We start from the raw sequence: 8,641 nt of genomic DNA, 5'->3' as shown, positions 1-8,641 counted from the left end.
AACCAATATAGTACTAATACCCAAGAATTTCATTGTGTGACCCAACTAGGAATACAACCATAATATGTATATCATTTATATACACCTGAGCTAGACTTTCTAGTCTTTTCTTTTCTTTCTGCCAAAATATCTTTTGTAGTTTCTCTTTTAGCTTTCCTCATTATTCAGAAAAACACTTCAACATCATTAACTTCTAGGTTTGTTGGTCAAATACCAATAATCTTGAGGTTCTTACTTTGAAGTTGATCATCATATGACAAGTGTTCCAAATTTCACTATTAGTAACTTTGTAATATGATGAACAATTTCACTCATAATTTTATCCATCATATCATGACGACTTGTGTGTACATGCTAGGCTCGTAAAGTTTTAACCTTAGTATTCGCATGTGCAAATCTGGCTTGCATCCGTTGTATGCACGCGTAGAATCTATCATACCTGATCATCACGTGATGCTTCGAAACGACGAGTCTTAGCAACGGTGCATACTAAGGACGATCACTTCATGGATATGCGAATATTATTAGTGCCCCAATAGTTGGAGGATTGTGACGCCTGTCGTCTTCAACCTTCATACATTCCCATAAAACTTATGAGTTTATGTAGTCTCACTAGATTATATTCTATCATCTTGCAATAAAGTCTTAGATATCACATATATCTCATACCTTGCTTATTTCTGAAAACTAAATTTTCAGCTCCTTACTTTTTCAAACAGATTTGAACTTCAAGTTTCATGGAGACAAGATAACTTTAGGTACTAATTGAAACCACAACTCTTTGAATCAACAATGTGAGGTTTACTAAAAGTTCACAATAGGACTTAATCAGTTCTTGATTATTTAACAATACGGTACCAGTCCGTAAAGTTTCTTATCAGACTTAACAGTATTTCTATCTCAATTACAAGACTAGCGCATGGTAGAAAACGGATGCCAATACTACAAAATTAATTCAAAATACTACTCAGACTATGTTTATGATAATTAGTTCATGTTTTAATCTAATTACTAATGAACTCCCACTTAATACAACATCCCTCATAGTTGTTAAGTGGTACACGATCTAAATCCACTACACCAAAACCAATCATCACGTGAGATGATGTAGCTTCAATAGTGAACATCAACATGTTGATCATATCATCCATATGACTCGTGTTCAACCTTTCGGTTTCCGTTGTCCCGAGGCCATGTCTGTACATGCTAGGCTCGTCAAGCAAACCCAAGTATTCCGCGTGTGCAACATGGCTTACACCCGTTGTATGTGAACGTTGAGTCAATCACATCCGATCATCACGAGATGCTTCGAAACGACGAACTGTGCAACGGTGCATACGAGGGGAGAACACTTTATTATCTTGATATTAATGTGAGGGATCATCTTATAATGCTACCGTCGCGTTCTAAGCAAAATAAGATGCATAAAGGATTAACATCACATGCAATTCATATGTGATATGATATGGCCCTTTAGTCTTTGTGCCTTCGATCTTCATCTCCAAAGCACGGACATGATCTCCATCATCAACGGGCATGATCTCCATCATCGTCGGCGTAGCGTCAAGGTCCATGGCGCCGTCCTCATGGTTGTTCACCTCATGTAGCAACTATTACAACTACTTTGAAATACTACTCAACATGAAATTTAAAGACAACCATAAGGCTCCTGCCGGTTGCCACAATACAATAATGATCATCTCATACATATTCATCATCACATTATGGCCATATCACATCACCAAACCCTGCAAAAACAAGTTAGACGTCTCTAATATGGTTTGCATATTTTACGTGGTTTAGGGTTTTCGAGTAAGATCCAATCTACCTACGAACATGAACCACAACGGTGATACTAGTGTTGTCAATAGAAAGAGTAAATTGAATCTTCACTATGGTGGGAGAGACAGACAACCGCAAAGCCACTTATGCAATACAACTTGCATGTCGAACGTGGAGCAAGTCTCATGAACGCGGTCATGTAAAGTTAGCCCGAGCCGCTTCATCCCACCATGCCACAAAAATGCAAAGTACTCGAACTAGAGACAACAAAGCATCAACGCCCACAAAACAATTGTGTTCTACTCGTGCAACCATCTATGCATAGACACGGCTCTGATACCACTGTAGGGATTCGTTGCATAGAAAACAAAAAATTTCCTACCGCGAGAACGCAATCCAAGCCAAGATGCAATCTAGAAGATGGGAGCAACGAGTGTAGGGATTCGTTGCAAAGAAAACAAAAAATTTCCTACCGCGAACACGCAATCCAAGCCAAGATGCAATCTAGAAGACGGTAGCAACGAGGGGATTATCGAGTCTCACCCTTGAAGAGATTCCAAAGCCTACAAGATGAGGCTCTTGTTGCTGCGGTAGACGTTCACTTGCCGCTTGCAAAAGCGCGTAGAAGATATTGATCACGGCGCCACGAACGGGCAGCACCTCCGTACTCAGTCACACGTTCGGTTGTTGATGAAGACGACGTCCACCTCCCCGTTCCAGCGGTCAGCGGAAGTAGTAGCTCCTCTTGAATCCGGCAGCACGACGGCGTGGTGTCGGTGGTGGTGGAGAATCCCGGCGGAGCTTCGCTAAGCGTGCGGGGAAGAAGGAGGAGTGGGGTGGCTAGGGTTTGGGGAGAGGGGGGCGCCGGCCATCTAGGTGGTGCGGCCACCTTGTGTTGTTGGGGTGGCCGGCCCCCCCCCCCTTGGCCCTCATTATATAGGTGGAACACCCAAGAGTTGGTCTACAAGTCTTCGAATAAGACCCCAAACCAAAACCTTCCATATCACATGAAACCTACCCAAGCTAGGACTCCCACTAGAGGTGGGATTCCCACCCTTCCTTGGGAGGGGGTGGCCGGCCCCCTTAGGGGAGTCCACTTGGGACTCCTCCCCCTTAGGGTTGGCCGGCCATGGGAGGTGGAGTCCCTCCGGGACTCCGCCTTCCTTAGTGGATTCTTCCGGACTTTTCTAGAACCTTCTAGAACCTTCCATAGAACCTTCCGGATCATTTTAAATCTTATAAAATGACTTCCTATATATGAATCTTATTCTCCGGACCATTCCGGAACTCCTCGTGATGTCCGGGATCTCATCCGGGACTCCGAACAAATATTCGAACTCCATTCCATATTCAAGTTCTACCATTTCAACATCAAACCTTAAGTGTGTCACCCTACGGTTCGCGAACTATGCGGACATGGTTGAGTACTCACTCCGACCAATAACCAATAGCGGGATCTGGAGATCCATAATGGCTCCCACATATTCAACGATGACTTTAGTGATCGAATGAACCATACACATACGATACCAATTCCCTTTGTCACGCGATATTTTACTTGTCCGAGGTTTGATCATCAGTATCACTTCATACCTTGTTCAACCTCGTCTCCTGACAAGTACTCTTTACTCATACCGTGGTATGTGGTATCTTATGAACTTATTCATATGCTTGCAAGACATTAGACGACATTCCACCGAGAGGGCCCAGAGTATATCTATCCGTCATCGGGATGGACAAATCCCACTGTTGATCCATATGCCTCAACTCATACTTTCCGGATACTTAATCCCACCTTTATAACCACCCATTTACGCAGTGGCGTTTGGTGTAATCAAAATACCTTTCCGGTATAAGTGATTTACATGATCTCATGGTCATAAGGACTAGGTAACTATGTATCGAAAGCTTATAGCAAATAACTTAATGACGTGATCTTATGCTACGCTTAATTGGGTGTGTCCATTACATCATTCATACAATGATATAACCTTGTTATTAATAACATCCAATGTTCATGATTATGAAACTAATCATCCATTAATCAACAAGCTAGTTAAGAGGCATACTAGGGACTCTTTGTTGTTTACATATCACACATGTACTAATGTTTCGGTTAATACAATTATAGCATGGTATATAAACATTTATCATAAACATAAAGATATATAATAACCACTTTTATTATTGCCTCTTGGGCATATCTCCTTCAACGAGGGGATGAACGAGACTAACCCTTGAAGATTTCCAAAGCCTACGAGAGGAGGCTATCGTTGCTGCGGTAGACGATCACTTGTCGCTTTCAAAAGCGCGTAGAAGATCTTGACGGTGCCACAATCGGGCAGCACCTCCGTACTCGGTCACACGTTCGGTGTTGATGACGACGTCCTTCTCCCCATTCCAGCGGGCAGCGGAAGTAGTAGATCCTCCTCGGAATCCCGGCAGCACGACGGCGTGGTGGCGGTGTCGATGGAGAACTCCGGCAGGGCTTTGCCTAAGCGTATGCGGGAGTTGTATGTGGAGGAGGGGCGCTAGGGTTTGGGGAGAGGGGTGCCTTGGGCGCCGGCCACAAAGGGGGGCAGCCAAGGTTGGAGGCTTGAGTAGTCGGCCCCTCCCCTATGCCCCTCATTATATAGGTGGAAGCCCCAAAAGTTGTATCCCAAGTCTTCGAATAAGACCCCAACACCAAAACCTACCTTTGGTGGGAAACCTACTCAAGCTGGGAGTCCCACTCTAGGTGGGATTCCCACCTTTCCTTGAGGGAGGGTGGCCGGCCACCTCAGGTGGAGCCCACCTGGGACTCCTCCCTTAGGGTTTGGCCGGCCAAGCTTGTGGAGTCCCTCTGGGACTCCACCTTCCATAGTGCCTTTCTTCCGGACTTTTCTAGAACCTTCTAGAACCTGCCATAAATGCACCGGATCATTTCCAAACTTGGAATATGACTTCCTATATATGAATCTTATTCTCCGGACCATTCCGGAACTCCTCGTGATGTCTTGGATCCCATCCGAGACTCCGAACAAAACTTCGAACTCCATTCCATATTTCCATATCTACTAAAACGACATCAAACCTTAAGTGTGTCACCCTACGGTTCGCGAACTATGTGGACATGGTTGAGAACTCTCTCCGACCAATAACCAATAACGGGATCTGGAGATCCATAATGGCTCCCACATATTCAACGATGACTTAGTGATCGAATGAACCATTCACATATGATACCAATTCCCTTTGTCACGCGATATTTTACTTGTCCGAGGTTTGATCATCGGTATCTCTCTATACCTTGTTCAACCTCGTCTCCTGACAAGTACTCTTTACTCGTACCGTGGTATGTGGTCTCTTATGAACTTATTCATATGCTTGCAAGACATTAGACGACATTCCACCGAGAGGGCCCAGAGTATATCTATCCGTCATCAGGATGGACAAATCCCACTGTTGATCCATATGCCTCAACTCATACTTTCCGGATACTTAATCCCACCTTTATAACCACCCATTTACGCAGTGGCGTTTGATGTAATCAAAATACCTTTCCGGTATAAATGATTTACATGATCTCATGGTCGAAAGGACTAGGTAGCTATGTATCGAAAGCTTATAGCAAATAATTTAATGATGTGATCTTATGCTACGCTTAACTGGGTGTGTCCATTACATCATTCATATAATGACATAACCTTGTTATTAATAACATCCAATGTTCATGATCACGAAACCATGATCATCTATTAATCAACAAGCTAGTTATACAAGAGGCTTACTAGGGACTCCTTGTTGTTCACATAACACACATGTATCAATGTTTCGGTTAATACAATTATAGCATGGTATGTAAACATTATCATAAACACAAAGATATATTATAATAACCATTTATTATTGCCTCTTGGGCATATCTCCAACACCGCCACACCAGGGCCGTGCGGCCAAGGTGGGCCCCGCGCCGCCCTGTTGTGTGGGGCCCTCGCGCCGCCTCTAAACCTACCCTTCCGCCTACTTAAAGCCTTCGTCGCGAAACCCCAGTACCGAGAGCCACGATACGGAAAACCTTCCAGAGACGCCGCCGCCGCCAATCCCATCTCGGGGGATTCAGGAGATCGCCTCCGGCCCCCTGCCGGAGAGGGGAATCATCTCCCGGAGGACTCTTCATCACCATGATCGCCTCCGGATTGATGTGTGAGTAGTTCACCCCTGGACTATGGGTCCATAGCAGTAGCTAGATAGTTGTCTTCTCCTCATTGTGCCATCATGTTAGATCTTGTGAGCTGCCTATCATGATCAAGATCATCTATTTGTAATGCTACATGTTGTGTTTGTTGGGATCCGATGAATATGGAATACTATGTTATGTTGATTATCAATCTATCATATATATGTTGTTTATGATCTTGCATACTCTCCGTTGCTAGTAGAGGCTCTGGCCAAGTTGATACTTGTAACTCCAAGAGGGAGTATTTATGCTCGATAGTGGGTTCATGCCTCCATTTAATCTGGGACAGTGACAGAAAGTTCTAAGGTTCTGGATGTGCTGTTGCCACTAGGGATAAAAGATCAATGCTTTGTCTAAGGATATTTGTGTTGATTACATTACGCACCATACTTAATGCAATTGTCTGTTGTTTGCAACTTAATACTGGAAGGGGTGCGGATGCTAACCTGAAGGTGGACTTTTTAGGCATAGATGCATGCTGGATAGCGGTCTATGTACTTTGTCGTAATGCCCAATTGAATTTCACACTACTCATCATGATATTTATGTGCATTGTTATGCCCTCTTTATTTGTCAATTGCCCAACTGTAATTTGTTCACCCAACATGCTATTTCTTATTGGAGAGACACCACTAGTGAACTGTGGACCCCGGTCCATTCTTTTACATCGAATACAATCTACTACAAACATTGTTCTTTACTGTTCTTCGCAAACAAACATCATCTTCCACACTATACATCTAATCCTTTGTTTACAGCAAGCCGGTGAGATTGACAACCTCACTCTTAAGTTGGGGCAAAGTTCTTTGATTGTGTTGTGCAGGTTCCACGTTGGCGCCGGAATCCCTGGTGTTGCGCCGCACTACACTCCGTCACCAACAACCTTCACGTGCTCCTTGACTCCTACTGGTTCGATAACCTTGGTTTCTTACTGAGGGAAAACGTGCCGCTATATGCATCACACCTTCCTCTTGGGGTTCCCAACGGGCGTGTGCTTTACGCGTCATCAGGCTTCCAGCCGTTGGTACGAAGACGTCGGCCAGAGCAGCCAGCAGGCGCCGCCGCCCGAGGACGCCGGCAACTCCAGCAACGACGGCGGCGGCGATGGCGACTACACGACGTTCTACCGCCATTTCGGCATGTAGAACGCCGTTTTTAAATTTTAGTTTATGTTTCCCTCTGGCCGAATTCAAATATATTACGAATTCAGCTTATATATGTAAAAACTCGCCTATATATATATATTAAATATCTCTAAGTTTCGCCTAAGTTTCAATGTTTTTTTGTCTATTTCTGTTTGAATTCAAATACATTCGATCTTTCCCCTCGACTCGCCGCTAGGAAAATGGGCCTCCTGAGGCCGAGTTTTACATCCATCCGGCTAAATAGTGCCGGATTTCGGCCTGGGGAGCGCCAACGGCTAGAGATGCTCTAATGCGTTGAAGAATATTGCCGAAGATTTAAGTGAGGGGTACCGCCAGATAAAGACCAACCATCGCGCAGGAAAAATTGAACCACCACAGAACAACACGTGGCAGCGCATGCGGCCCCTGTGTTCGCGCCCCGCATGCATAGTCGCCCCCGCGCGTACCATGATTGGTACTCCCGCGCCCGACCATGCACACGAGTACAATTACACATAACACACAAGTACAGTTGAACAAACTGGTGAGTACAAGTACAGTCACGCACACGAGTAGGTGTCGTTGCGCACACGAGCAGGTACAGTCGTGCACAAGAGCAAGTACATGTACAAAAGTATAGTGGCGCACACGAACAGGTACAGTCGTGCACACGAGCAGGTACAGTCGCGCACACGAGTAAGTACATGTAGTCGCGCACACGAGCGAGTACGGTTACCGAGTAAAGGAAAAAAAATTGCACCAAATACACTAAAAACTGAAGATGTTATCACTTGAAACATGAGTACAGTTAGATACACACCACGAATACAATTGTCACCTAGTTTGGCTCCATGTTGTTATCTGTAGCTGGATAGGCCACCTGGCCTACAGGAATATTTCCATGCAAAATATGACTAATACACAATCTATATCCTGTCATGGTTTTCCCATTCCTGTCCACTCTATGTATTCTACTTGTTTATCCTTCCACGCCATTGCTTTGCATCTATTTTAATAACATTATGCTTGCGTGCATCCATGATGTAGAGGCTGGGAAAGTTTAATCTTCGTACTCGATTTTTGTTTTACTATAACACATACACGTATATAGCATCCGCATCAGAATGAAAATGCAACATTTTAAGTACAACATAGTGTACATTGTTTGGTTTCCTAAATAATGGAGTAAATGCTCCCGATTTCCCCAAAATTCAGCTTAGGTGTCATGAGCTCTTTATTTTTCTAACTTTGAAGACAAGATTTCAAAGTTTCTTTTAAGAATAAAAAAATCTGGACATCGATGAAGATGTGCTCTACCAACATGCAAAAAATCTTAAGCCAGGAAAACCTTATATTTTAAGCTTAACAAAAATGACAAAATCTGATAGAATTGGGAGGTTTGAAAATTTGCACAGTTCACTAGTTTACATTTCAGATTTTGTCATTTTTGTGCAGGTACATATACTAGATATTTTGAGGTGAGATTTTTTCATGTAGATATAGATTACATTATTTT

This window comes from Lolium perenne, chromosome 7 (assembly GCF_019359855.2).
Source record: "Lolium perenne isolate Kyuss_39 chromosome 7, Kyuss_2.0, whole genome shotgun sequence".
Lineage (NCBI taxonomy): Eukaryota > Viridiplantae > Streptophyta > Magnoliopsida > Poales > Poaceae > Lolium > Lolium perenne.
This window is presented reverse-complemented; position numbering follows the sequence as displayed.